The following is a 15,418-nucleotide window of genomic DNA, read 5'->3' as shown; positions in this document are numbered from 1 at the left end:
ACATTTTATTGTCCAGTAACAGCTGGCAGGACACGGGGCCGCAACAGACTGGCAAAGGCGGGTACACAGAGGAACAGTCCACTGAGGCATAATCCAAAACCAGGCACAGACCATACACCCAAAGGCATTCCTATCTGCTGAGTTCAAAAAGTGGAAGTGACAGAAAACGGTGGAGTGTAAGACGCTCACAGAACACATCAGCAGAGACGCACCACGTGAAAATCACTACATGGATTAAAGTTGTTGAATCCATCATCCTTAGTCCCCGTTCCCCCATCAGCCGATCACATCTACTTTTGTGCTGTGTGTATTTAATTTGTTTTTGACTGAATCTTGTTTCATATAGCTGTTTCACTGGTGAGAGTACAGACTATTTTATGGTCATGTGTTTCTTTCGCAGGTTTTTTTGTTTGTTTGTTTGTTTGTTTGTTTCTTGCTGGTTAACCCTTCCCTGTCAACAAGATACTTCTTTCCAGCCTGTTATTAAAAACATCAAAATAGCTTCTGCTCCCCACATCAGGAGGACAACTAACCATTATCAGGTCTTTCAGTGTAACTCTGAAAATAAAGGGAATCATCAGTGGGAGTCGATTATCACTAACATGTCAGGAACACTGACCTGTGGAACTTCCTGAGGAAAGCTGGAAGCCTCAGCAGCTGTGATGAAACATCTGGAGGGCAGCCAGATAGCCGCAACAGGTCTGAGATGAGTGAAAAGACTTTACAGCAGGGCTGAGACATCAGAAGTGTACGTAACTCTGTTAAGGCCCCCTGACACTTGCATGCACTGTGTTGTGCAGGAGAGTAAACTTGTCATTAACAGGTGTAGACTGAACATGAGGAGCGCCCACGTGTGCAATTGCGCAAAGAGAATTTTGAAATGTTCACAAAAATCTTTAATGCATAAATGTAGTGCAACAAACATGAAGTGGTAGTGAACGATGCACGATCTACTCACAAACACTACGTGCAGCTCATTGAGTAAAGAAGCGAACAGTGTGAGTGGTTGCGTCAGCGCAACGCTTCACAGCGGAGCTCGGCTGAACTATTATAACGAGGTGTTAAATCTATCACAAACATACTTTTACAGCTGCACACAAGAAGGAAAGAACATGTCCCTGTTTTACCAAGTCATTACAATATAAACATGACAAATAATTACCTTTTTAGAGCTCCAAATACTTTCTCCACCTCGTTCAAGAAAAGTAGCAGCTGGAGCGCTCCTTTATGATTCTGGAAGTGATTAGAGGCGTTTTCAACAGCTAACTTGGACAGAAAATGATTAATCTGCAGCGTCCAGTGCAAAATGTGTGGCAGCCAGTGGAACAAAGCACGGAGTTCAGCAGGGAACACACAGAGTGGAGATCGTCACGACAATGTTGGTGCAAGTGCGTGGATCGAAGTCATGCAAGTATCAGGGCACCTTTACACACACACACACAATCATCAACTTTGACACTATAACGGCTCTTCAGGTGGCACTTCATAGTGTGTTATTATGACTCTGTTAGGCTCTACAGGAACATGTCTAATGTGGTTCAAACTCACCATTTCATGAAGCTGTTGAAGTTTCACATTGTTCAGCTGCATGCTGCTAACCACCGGCTTCTTATGAGACCAGCTTTGACTCAAAGCTTCTGTGCAAAGCCTTGAATATTCCAGAGTGTTTCAGCTGCAATCTTTGCTTCAAATTATGTGATGTTGTGTGACATTACCTTGATATTTAACGCTATCAATCAACACCACAGTCAGCTTCTTGTTTCGAACTGAGCCTGTGAAAAGTTTTGATCCACGCTTTGAAGATTCCAGAGAGTGCTTTGTGAAACAGCCTTTGCTTTGAATTATGAGAGGTTGTGTGACAATGGCAAAAGCACATAGACAAAATAAGACAAAAGTAGCTGTAAGTTGGACTTGGAACACAAGGCTGTGGTCTTTGTTGGCAAAGCAATAATGTTTCAGGGTATTACAGCGAGCGTAATAGTGGGTGAAACTCCTGGGTGTGAGTGATTTGTTCACCAACCAATAAAGTAAGAAAAACATGAAAAACAAGAGCAATCTGAGATTTCTGGTGTTTCGGATCTGGATCACCTCCAAAATTCGGTGGAGTCTTCCTTGCCCTAACATGTATCTGTGGTGCATATTTCATGAGAATCTGTGAAGCAGTTTTTGCGTAATCCTTCAAGGAATAGGGGAAGCCGGGGCACAGTGGATCAGAAATGTTTTGTGGCAGCATAAACACATAATGCATAGGTTTAGGTCATTCTATTGTGGATTTAATACAGCAAGTTAGTGTTTATAAGGCTGTGTTATTTATGTCTCCCCAAGTGTAATTTACAGGTGTTTAAAATCGATTTTAAAATTTTTGATTCACTGTGCCTCCTACACTAATTCACAGGGCACAGTGAATCAACTAACACATGATTATAAAGATTTCTTCAAAATTATTAAATACTTGCTGATGCACATACAAACTATAATCCAGCAAACCAGCTATGTAATGTGTGATATAATCCTTTAGAAACTGTTATAAATACAACTCTCATAATTTCTGTTCAAACATGAAAACAGTTGCTTATATACACAAATTATAGAAATAATTCATGGAAAAATAAATGTATAAGCTTCAACAAGTAATATTTGTCATCCACTTGATACTGGGGCTTAGTAAATCACTTTCTACACTGATTCACTGTGTCTCGATTCACTGTGCCTGGGTGCATGTGACACACGAGTCATGTTATCAAATAGCTGATAGTCTGGAGAAGACATAACACATGCTCATCAGTTGGATGGTGTAGTCTTCTAACTAATAACAATTTTTTGTCCACCTTTCCTCTGTTGTGAGAAATAAATACAAAGATACTGACATCCACAAAATGCATTTTTGATAGGAAAAAAACTGTCTTCACTTGCCACTTAGTTTTACCCTCATACCCCTGTCACACATAGCCAGAATCATGCAGAGTGGCATTGGAGGTATGAATTAGCACACATCCGAAAGGTGTCGGATTTTAGTTCCAAAACATTCTGACAGCCATCTGCAGAAGTCCACACACATGGTCAAAATCGTCTGGCGCCCCGAATGTAATGCATATGTTCATAATTCTCTGTGCACAGTCGAGATGGGACACCTGTCCGACGTCGGTCCATGTGTTATCTCAGGACCATCTAACTGCAATTTCCATATTCTGATGGGGGCAAGACGGGATCTGAAATGATTTGAGCGCATATGAGGGAACCTCAAGATGGATCTGGCTGGTATGATCTGCAGTGCCACATATAATAATGTCCACCTGGAATATCGGGACAAACTGTTATATCCATAACAGACCTTAGAGTACAAATAATATTCCTCCACATGGGCGACATAAATAATGTGAAATATTGTGCCCATCAGATCTGCGACACCACGGCAGCTGGCGAGCAGTTGGACACACTGTCACACCTCACGTCAGAGGCTCAGAGCTAAACAGATCTCACTCTAATAAACTGTAAACGTTGTAAATAAATGCTGTAATAAACAAGTTATTGCTTGATCACATTTAATTCTGTCGGACATATGATGTGGAACCGTTTTGCCATGACAACATGTGAAATGGGAATCTCACCTGCAGGAGCATTTTGTTGCCCAGCGCATCAAGAGTCAGGACCACTGTGGAGGAATGCTGGAAACAACAACGCCTAACATAAATCCTATGGGATAATCCAACCAGAAATCACCATGTAGAGTTGCATTGTGGGGGGGAAGAAAATAAAGTTTGCTGCCCACGAATGTAGTGGGAAAGCCCACTGCAAAGGTGTAAAACTGGCAGTAAAACTGTCCACTGATAGCTGAGCACGTGTGTGCACACGTAGCGGCTTATTACGAAAACACACAGACACACTGAGCGGTTATTTCCTCATGATCGCACTTTTACGCACACACATGCACGTGAGGTCATTGAGCCTGCGGGAAAAGAGGACGAGCGAAGGAGTGATTGAATGGGAGTGAGTGACCGCACCGATGGACACATATGGCGTGAATCCGGTCCATATGTTGATTGTTCTTTGATGTCCAGCACTGGTCCTGTGCAAAGGGAGGAACACAGCGCTCCATTCTGTTTGCCATCCAGAAATTTGGGCAGTCTGCAGCACCTTTTATGAGCATCTAACAGCAGTGTGTGTCGTCTACATACATTTTGGATGTGATCTGACAGGTGTGGACGAGGCAGTCTCTGCCTTCTGACACGGCTGACCATGCCCCTTTTTCTACAGACTGCGTCAGGTTATGGCAATATTTTCCGTGTCGGGCATGGCTGCAGAAAACTTGCTATGTGTGACGGGGGCTTTAATGTATTCAAAAACAAAACACTTGTCTTTATGCATAAAAATATGGCATACCTGCTGCAAATATATATGTAGTTTTGCAGATATAGCTACTGATTCACTGTACCCCGTGATTCACCTTGCCCGGTTTCTCCTATATAATGTGAAACTTGATCCAGAATCCTGATCCAGATCACCTCCAAGAGTCTTCCATGGCCTAATATCCATCTGTGGTGAAAATGTCATCAAAATCAGTGTAGTAGTTTTGACATAATCTTGCTAACAGACAGACAAATAAATAAATGCGAATGGTTTTGTCCTTGGCGGAGGTAAAATGCAATTGTTGGGGGGGCTGAGGGGGAGCTGAGGTAAAAGTTGGAGGGGCTCCACAAAATGTCGTCGAAATAAACAATATATAGTTAATTGCTTTATAAATACCAAGGTATGTTTTAGTCACCCGTGCTCCTCTAAAATGTGGTATCATTGCACACACACATCACTTAGAATGATTGCAGTTCAGTAAACTTGCATGTAGGTATACAAACTGAATTCATTGAAATGGTGCTCAAGACAATGCATGGAATCAACCTTACACAAATCATCTATATCAAAGATTTATTGCCAATTTAACACCAAGGTCATAACCATTCGATAAAAGTAAGTAAAAGATATAACCTGAGAAACGTAGTTGTAAACAATATACAAATAAGTGATTCTTTATGAGGTTTGCATACAATCTAGCCCAAGCGCAAAACTGCAGTTGAGATCCACAAATATGTCAGTCGCTATTCACATTATTGGCAGGATTATTGGGGGAGCTGGGGGGGGGGCTTGGCTCATTATTGGGGAGCTTAAGCTCCCCCAAGGCCCCCCTTGGTGCTGCCAGTGATCCCTGAGGAAAAGATTTATGCTCAAATTAAAAGTCAGCCTCAGGTCACATTTTGAAGTCATCTCATACCAATCAATCGCAAATATTTTTCTGATCAATATATGGTTTAGATCATCCATCTGGGATGTTGGTTGTTGAGATGCACAAAAAATGTCTTTTTGGACCATGTCTTCCTTGTTCCTGACCATTGACAAAACTACTCCAAAAACAAATCATCTCTAGATAATATTCTGCCCGCGTAATATTCCCACCATGTTTGAAGGAAATCTATCGAGCCATTTTTGATTGATCTTGTCCACAGATAAATGGACACGCACACCATAGTGAAAATAGTTCCCCGCTGTGTGGCAGGTCAGGTAATAAACCAGGATTAACAGTGATTACTGATCAGAGACCATCAGACCTCCGACAGCAGGACTGACGATTCAGGAGGGAAGCTGGAAAAATCCTGGCTGAAACTTAATAACATCTGCGGCTGAGAGAGCTCTCCTCCCTCAGCCTCCTCTTCCTCTTAGTAATCTTCTCGAGCCTCACTCAGTGTGTCGAACCCCTGCTGCAAACCTGCAATCACAGCTGAGTTTCCATGGCGATAACAGAGCCCAGATTATGTAGAGTGTGTAGATGGGCAGATCGACGGGAGAGAACACAATTACACTTTTTGTGCAGCCATGTGTGTTTTATTGTATTTCTGCCTTTATTTTTTAGAATGGCGTACATGCTAGATTTTGTGTCAAGCATGCACATGCACACGCGCTCACACACTGCAGACAGAGCCTGATTGGCTGGTCAGAAATTCACCATGGCAACTGTGGCAAAAGGCTCCCTGTAAGACACTGAGACACACACACACACACACACACACAGCTGCAGAAGAAGCTGCAAAGAGGCGACCAAATAAAAAGGCAAAATGAATATGACACATGCATCAATATCAACTAAAAACAGTGCAGTTATTATTACATGATGGCTGACTGTGTGTGAGATCACAGCAGACAGCTGTGTGGGGAAACATCTGTCCTCTCACACTAACTTTACACACATGATGACAATCTATGATGCAATGCTTGAATGCATTGTTTTCGAGCCATCACGGTGCTACACGTACACACACATGCTGCACTGCACTGCACCTATCAGTAATAACATAAAAAAAAATTTCTGTAACAGCCTTGCCACAACTCAAGCATTATTATGTTCCTTAACCTGGGTCACATATTAACAGTGGTGGGCACAGTTCAGCTCATCCGATAACAGATAATTATATCGAAGCTAATGTTTTTGTTAGCGGATTAGCTTTTCAGATAAGTTTTAATCGGACCAATGATCTTCCGATAAGTTTAGTTCTGATAACTTTCAGTTCAGTAATATTTTTTTGTTGGTAAAGTGAGCAAAGTTTAACGGTCAAAAATGTTTGTAAACCCTAATATCAAACATTTTAGTCCATCTGTTGCGTGTTTGTGGCAGACAGGCTGCCTGTCGCTTACTGATGATGTAATCATTAAGCGCAAAACGTGATTGGCCACTCGACACAAGGAGCATTGTGGGTAGTGTAGTTCAGGTTCACTTTGGACGTTACAGTGAGCGAGTCCGCTTGACACAAAAACAAAACAGACTCATTTTAACATTATTCTGTTTTTTATTATTATTATTAATATTTGTGGCTGTAATTTAACCACCAAGACTCAGTGGGGGAGAGGAGCTCTCACGAAGCAGATATGTGTATAGAGGGACTTTTAAGTTTAGATGCTGTTTTGGATTTTTTAAAAAGGACGCTTTATGTGGATTATTTATTCAGGTGAATCCCACTGAAACTAACAAGTCAGAATTTATATTTACTACATGTATTTTACTCTGCCAATCAATCCATTAATGGATTTCGGTTGTTTAAGCCGCAGGTTTGAAAGTGTGTGAAAAAAGCAGCAGCTTTTTCGTTCATAAATGACGTATCAAATACCAAGATAAACTGTGACTTCCAATACTGTGTTTTAGTGCTTTTGAAAGATAATGACAGTGTTTGGGATTTTATTTTTTTATTCATTCATTTTTCATGCATTCTTATGTGTTTATGATCCTTGAATTTACCCAGCAGCGAAAAGTGAAATTGAAACTGGTTAATCAAAAGCCGACAGTGTAATCTCCGAATCAATACTAAAAGGTATCAGTTATCTGTAATAAAGACAAATTTTTTTAGCCGTTTATCGGTTTAGCATCATAAAAGATAACTTTACAGTTATCGGATTAATGGTCATCGAAGCTACTTTTTTGGTTAGCTGTGCCCACCACTGCATATTATTGTCTGTGATGCCAACACATTGCATCACAAAGTACTCTAAATATTATGTAAGACTACATCCGACTCACTTGGCAGTGCCTTGAAATTATGCACGAGTCTATGGGAACGGCCTGCGGCAGCCACCATAGACTTTGCATGATCATCAGCTCCAAATACCGTGGCCTTGACATCAAGTAGCTGTGACTACTCAAGGTCTGGGAGACCCAGGACTCTGACTTGGTGTCGGATTCGACTACAACACTGGTGCACGCCAACCTATTTGTGTGGCCACAAATATCTGATGACATGGCATGTGAAACAGCCAATCAGAAGAGCTCAAAACTCTGAAATGGATATTCACATTGAGGATGTCAAAGTAATTAGACAGCTGGCTGTCCACAGAGCAGGAGCAGGGACAGAACTGGCTCCTTCTTGGTCCAGTTTTCCAGGCAACAGTCCCCAGAGTGTGCTGTCCATTAGTGGAGTCCTGTTTAACACCTGAACGAAGAGGTAGGCAGCATGAGAAGAGAGCAGGCTGTGCAAATGTTACGGGTCCCAGGCAGGTGTGGTGACCACAATAACAAAAAGAATGTATCTGCAAAATGAATGAAGAGTTTCCGAGCAGGGAACACAGGTGCACTCGTAACTTTCTCCAGATAGCGTCTCTTTATTCACTCTAACATATAAACAATTGCATCAAATAGCTCTTGTTGAATCTTCTACAGGTAAGATCTAAGCAATACTGTTAGTTTGCAAAAAGGGAACTTTTTTCCACTTCATCTTTTGAAGAAAGAAAGAAAAGAGAATCTAATTTCCAAACAGATCATTCTACTTGTAGTTCTAGATCATTCTTGCTTCTTTCTGGTCCTGTTAAACACACTGTTCCAAAAACCTAAATAAAGTTCTTATTCCACCATATACTTCTGTCTTATTCCAGACTGTTTATCATTACTCACGAATAATCTTACAGGAGCTTTCAAACCTGAGATTTCATTCTACATATAGAACCTTTAATTTTAAACTGACTACAATTGATTTAGTGCAAAAACTCAGAAATACTCATCTGGGGCCTCATGTACAAAATGTGCATACGCACAAAAACCTGGCATATGCCCGTCTCCACGTCCACGTGCAGATGTGTCAAAAGTGACTTGAGCATGGAAATGTGCAGTGCGTCACACAAAAACCTGGCTGGCGTACGCACATTTCTACAGGTATTGTGCCATCTCCGACATGTACAGGTAACGCCGGGAACCATTAATAGTGTGAAAACATGAAGTCATCAGAGTGATGTGCACAAGTGAGGAACATTTAAACCACCCACGTGTTTGCAATTATATGGATGGATATAAAAGCACATGCAAAGTTATACGTAAAATGGCACTAACAGTGGCTGCGTTAGTGTTGTTGGAGGACCTTGCAAATGATGCAATCCGACGTGAGCGTGTAGTCAGGGAACATGAGGATTTACTTCCAAATGAGGATAATTGGCTCATAAACCGATTTCGATTACCAAGGCCACTGAGAATGGAGTTGCGCACAGAACTGCAGCTGGCCCCGAGTGCAATACGGTGAGGAGCCAGGCAGTTGTCTGTGCCCCCACAGGTGCTGACCACGCTGGGCATCCTGGCATCAGGGGCATTCCAGCCTGAGCTAGCTGATCGGTCAGGCATGTGCCAGTCAACCTTGTGCTGAGCTGCAATCATCCGAATGTTATCCAGGTACATTCCAGCATTATACTAGAGAAGCTTGAATCTTCGACTGGACTGAGTTGCTTGACGCGAGGACGTTTTGCTTCTTCTGCGAAGAGAAGCAAAACATCCTCGTGTCAAGCAACTCAGTCCAGTCGAAGATTCAAGCTTCTCTACTATGGAAACCACCTGAACAACTGAGAGCCTTCAAAGAAACATTCAATCAATCAATCAACTTTTTTTTTATATAGCACCAAATCACAACAAACAGTTGCCCCAAGGCGCTTTATATTGTAAGGCAAGGCCATACAATAATTATGAAAAACCCCAACGGTCAAAACGACCCCCTGTGAGCAAGCACTTGGCAACAGTGGGAAGGAAAAACTCCCTTTTAACAGGAAGAAACCTCCAGCAGAACCAGGCTCAGGGAGGGGCAGTCTTCTGCTGAGACTGGTTGGGGCTGAGGGAAAGAACCAGGAAAAAGACATGCTGTGGAGGGGGGCAGAGATCGATCACTAATGATTAAATGCGGAGTGATGCATACAGAGCAAAAAGAGAAAGAAACAGTGCATCATGGGAACCCCCCCACAGTCTACGTCTAAAGCAGCATAACCAAGGGATAGTCCAGGGTCACCCGATCCAGCCCTAACTATAAGCCTTAGCGAAAAGGAAAGTTTTAAGCCTAATCTTAAAAGTAGAGAGGGTATCTGTCTCCCTGATCTGAATTGGGAGCTGGTTCCACAGGAGAGGAGCCTGAAAGCTGAAGGCTCTGCCTCCCATTCTACTCTTACAAACCCTAGGAACTACAAGTAAGCCTGCAGTCTGAGAGCGAAGCGCTCTATTAGGGTGATATGGTACTACGAGGTCCCTAAGATAAGATGGGACCTGATTATTCAAAACCTTATAAGTAAGAAGAAGAATTTTAAATTCTATTCTAGAATTAACAGGAAGCCAATGAAGAGAGGCCAACACGGGTGAGATATGCTCTCTCCTGCTAGTCCCCGTCAGTACTCTAGCTGCAGCATTTTGAATTAACTGAAGGCTTTTTAGGGAACTTTTAGGACAACCTGATAATAAAGAATTACAATAGTCCAGCCTAGAGGAAATAAATGCATGAATTAGTTTTTCAGCATCACTCTGAGACAAGACCTTTCTGATTTTAGAGATATTGCGTAAATGCAAAAAGGCAGTCCTACATATTTGTTTAATATGCGCTTTGAATGACATATCCTGATCAAAAATGACTCCAAGATTTCTCACAGTATTACTAGAGGTCAGGGAGGTCATCTGCGTAACAATGAAAATTTAAGCAATACCGTCTAATAATACTGCCTAAGGGAAGCATGTATAAAGTGAATAAAATTGGTCCTAGCACAGAACCTTGTGGAACTCCATAATTAACTTTAGTCTGTGAAGAAGATTCCCCATTTACATGAACAAACTGTAATCTATTAGACAAATATGATTCAAACCACCGCAGCGCAGTGCCTTTAATACCTATGACATGCTCTAATCTCTGTAATAAAATTTTATGGTCAACAGTATCAAAAGCAGCACTGAGGTCCAACAGAACAAGCACAGAGATAAGTCCACTGTCCGAAGCCATAAGAAGATCATTTGTAACCTTCACTAATGCTGTTTCTGTACTATGATGAATTCTAAAACCTGACTGAACCTCTTCAAATAGACCATTCCTCTGCAGGTGATCAGTTAGCTGTTTTACAACTACCCTCTCAAGAATCTTTGAGAGAAAAGGAAGGTTGGAGATTGGCCTATAATTAGCTAAAATAGCTGGGTCAAGTGATGGCTTTTTAAGTAATGGTTTAATTACTGCCACCTTAAAAGCCTGTGGTACATAGCCAACTAACAAAGATAAGTTGATCATATTTAAGATTGAAGCATTAAATAATGGTAGGACTTCCTTAAGCAGCCTGGCAGGAATGGGGTCTAATAAACATGTTGATGGTTTGGATCAAGTAACTAATGAAAATAACTCAGACAGAACAATCGGAGAGAAAGAGTCTAACCAAATACCGGCATCACTGAAAGCAGCCAAAGATAACGATACATCTTTGGGATGGTTATGAGTAATTTTTTCTCTAATAGTCAAAATTTTGTTAGCAAAGAAAGTCATGAAGTCATTACTAGTTAAAGTTAATGGAATACTCAGCTCAATAGAGCTCTGACTCTTTGTCAGCCTGGCTACAGTGCTGAAAAGAAACCTGAGGTTGTTCTTATTTTCTTCAATTAGTGATGAGTAGAAAGATGTCCTAGCTTTACGGAGGGCTTTTTTATAGAGCAACAAACTCTTTTTCCAGGCTAAGTGAAGATCTTCTAAATTAGTGAGATGCCATTTCCTCTCCAACTTACGGGTTATCTGCTTTAAGCTACGAGTTTGTGAGTTATACCACGGAGTCAGACACTTCTGATTTAAAGCTCTCTTTTTCAGAGGAGCTACAGCATCCAAAGTTGTCTTCAATGAGGATGTAAAACTATTGACGAGATACTCTAACTCTCTTACAGAGTTTAGGTAGCTACTCTGCTCTGTGTTGGTATATGACAATAGAGAACATAAAGAAGGAATCATATCCTTAAACCTAGTTACAGCGCTTTCTGAAAGACTTCTAGTGTAATGAAACTTATTCCCCACTGCAGGGTAGTCCATCAGGGTAAATGTAAATGTTATTAAAAAATGATCAGACAGAAGGGAGTTTTCAGGGAATACTGTTAAGTCTTCTATTTCCATACCATAAGTCAAAACAAGATCTAAGATATGATTAAAGTGGTGGGTGGACTCATTTACTTTTTGAGCAAAGCCAATAGAGTCTAATAATAGATTAAATGCAGTGTTGAGGCTGTCATTCTCAGCATCTGTGTGGATGTTAAAATCGCCCACTATAAGTATCTTATCTGAGCTAAGCACTAAGTCAGACAGAAGGTCTGAAAATTCACAGAGAAACTCACAGTAACGACCAGGTGGACGATAGATAATAACAAATAAAACTGGTTTTTGGGACTTCCAATTTGGATGGAAAAGACTAAGATACAAGCTTTCAAATGAATTAAAGCTCTGTCTAGGTTTTTGATTAATTAATAAGCTGGAATGGAAGATTGCTGCTAATCCTCCGCCCCGGCCCGTACTACGAGCATTCTGACAGTTAGTGTGACTCGGGGGTGTTGACTCATTTAAACTAACATATTCATCCTGCTGTAACCAGGTTTCTGTTAGGCAGAATAAATCAATACGTTGATCAATTATTATATCATTTACCAACAGGGACTTAGAAGAGAGAGACCTAATGTTTAATAGACCACATTTAACTGTTTTAGTCTGTGGTGCAGTTGAAGGTGCTATATTATTTTTTCTTTTTGAATTTTTTTGCTTAAATAGATTTTTGCTGGTTATTGGTGGTCTGGAAGCAGGCACCGTCTCTACGGGGATGGGGTAATGAGGGGATGGCAGGGGGAGAGAAGCTGCAGAAAGGTGTATAAGACCACAGCTCTGCCTCCTGGTCCCAACGCTAGACAGTCACAGTTTGGAGGATCCAAGAAAATTGGCCAGATTTCTAGAAATGAGAGCTGCTCCATCTAAAGTGGGATGGATGCCGTCTCTCCTAACAAGACCAGGTTTTCCCCAGAAGCTTTGCCAATTATCAATGAAGCCCACCTCATTTTTTGGACACCACTCAGACAGCCAGCAATTCAAGGAGAACATGCGGCTAAACATGTCATTCCCGGTCTGATTGGGGAGGGGCCCAGAGAAAACTACAGAGTCCGACATTGTTTTTGCAAAGTTACACACCGATTTAATGTTAATTTTAGTGACCTCCGATTGGCGTAACCGAGTGTCATTACTGCCGACGTGAATTACAATCTTACCAAATTTACGCTTAGCCTTAGCCAGCAATTTCAAATTTCCTTCAATGTCGCCTGCTCTGGCCCCCGGAAGACAATTGACAATGGTTGCTGGTGTCGCTAACTTCACATTTCTCAAAACAGCGTCGCCAATAACCAGAGTTTGATCCTCGGCGAGTGTGTCGTCGAGTGGGGAAAAACGGTTAGAGATGTGCACGGGTTGACGGTGTACACGGGGCTTCTGTTTAGGGCTACGCTTCCTCCTCACAGTCACCCAGTCAGCCTGCTTTCCCGACTGCACGGGATCCGCCAGGGGGGAACTAACGGTGGCTAAGCCACCTTGGTCCGCACCGACTACAGGGGCCTGGCTAGCTGTAGAATTTTCCACGGTGCGGAGCCGAGTCTCCAATTCGCCCAGCCTGGCCTCCAAAGCTACGAATAAGCTGCACTTATTACAAGTACCGTTACTGCTAAAGGAGGCCGAGGAACAACTAAACATTTCACAACCAGAGCAGAAAAGTGCGGGAGAGACAGGAGAAGCCGCCATGCTAAATCGGCTAAAAGCTAGTAGCTACGCAACCTAGTGGATTCCTAAAAACACGCAAAGTGAATAATGTGTAAATAATTTAGAGGTGATTCAGCAGAAGGAGTGCTTTAGTTAAGGCACCAGACAGGCCATGAAGCAGCACAAGTAACGCACGGCAACAGCGAACGCACGACAACGGTGCAAAAATAAAATAAAAATCCACTAGACAGGCTGTGGAGCAGCACAGGTAACACACGACAACAGTGCTAAAATAAAATAAAAATCCACTAGACAGGCTGTGGAGCAGCACAGGCAACGCACGACAACGGTGGCAAAAAACAAAATAAAAATCCACTAGACAGGCTGTGGAGCAGCACAGGTAACGCACGACAACGGTGGCAAAAAACAAAATAAAAATCCACTAGACAGGCTGTGGAGCAGCACAGGTAACGCACGACAACAGTGGTAAAAAATAAAATAAAAATCCACTAGACAGGCTGCGGAGCAGCACAGGTAACGCACGACAACAGTGGTAAAAAATAAAATAAAAATCCACTAGACAGGCTGCGGAGCAGCACAGGTAACGCACGACAACGGTGGTAAAAAAAAAAAAATAAATAAATAAAATAAAAATCCACTAGACAGGCTGTGGAACAGCACAGGTAACGCACGACAACAGTGGTAAAAAATAAAATAAAAATCCACTAGACAGGCTGTGGAGCAGCACAGGTAACGCACGACAACAGTGGTAAAAAATAAAATAAAAATCCACTAGACAGGCTGTGGAGCAGCACAGGCAACGCACGACAACAGTGGTAAAAAATAAAATAAAAATCCACTAGACAGGCTGTGGAGCAGCACAGGTAACGCACGACAACAGTGGTAAAAAATAAAATAAAAATCCACTAGACAGGCTGCGGAGCAGCACAGGTAACGCACGACAACGGTGGTAAAAAAAAAAAAATAAATAAATAAAATAAAAATCCACTAGACAGGCTGTGGAACAGCACAGGTAACGCACGACAACAGTGGTAAAAAATAAAATAAAAATCCACTAGACAGGCTGCGGAGCAGCACAGGTAACGCACGACAACGGTGGTAAAAAAATAAATAAATAAATAAATAAAATAAAAATCCACTAGACAGGCCGTGGAACAGCACAGGTAACGCACGACAACAGTGGTAAAAAATAAAATAAAAATCCACTAGACAGGCTGCGGAGCAGCACAGGTAACGCACGACAACGGTGGTGAAAAAAAAATAAAAAAAATAAATAAAATAAAAATCCACTAGACAGGCCGTGGAACAGCACAGGTAATGCACGACAACAGTGGTAAAAAATAAAATAAAAATCCACTAGACAGGCTGTGGAGCAGCACAGGTAACGCACGACAACGGCGGCAAAAAATAAAATAAAAATCCACTAGACAGGCCGTGGAACAGCACAGGTAATGCACGACAACAGTGGTAAAAAATAAAATAAAAATCCACTAGACAGGCTGTGGAGCAGCACAGGTAACGCACGACAACGGTGGCAAAAAACAAAATAAAAATCCATTCCAACATTACAGCACATTTTGCAGCGAAAGCCGGTTTCCCGAATGTAATCAGAGCTATTATCTGCACACATTTTGCTATATAAAGGTGCCGTCACATGATGAATTTGATTCTGTTAATAGGAAACATTTTCATTCCATCAATGTTCAAATCACAAACTGTTAGGTTCCTTTATCACAGTGCGTAATCTCCAAAGAACTGGACAGGAAACAGACTTCAAAGTTTAGATGTTGTATTGTAAAATTTCTTACACTGATACAGAAAGTCATCTCAGTACTGGGATCTTTTCACCAGATCACATGCAAACACCTGGGACAAAGAAC

This window comes from Thalassophryne amazonica, chromosome 12 (assembly GCF_902500255.1).
Source record: "Thalassophryne amazonica chromosome 12, fThaAma1.1, whole genome shotgun sequence".
NCBI classification, from domain to species: Eukaryota; Metazoa; Chordata; class Actinopteri; order Batrachoidiformes; family Batrachoididae; genus Thalassophryne; species Thalassophryne amazonica.
Note: the sequence above shows the minus strand (reverse complement) of the source record.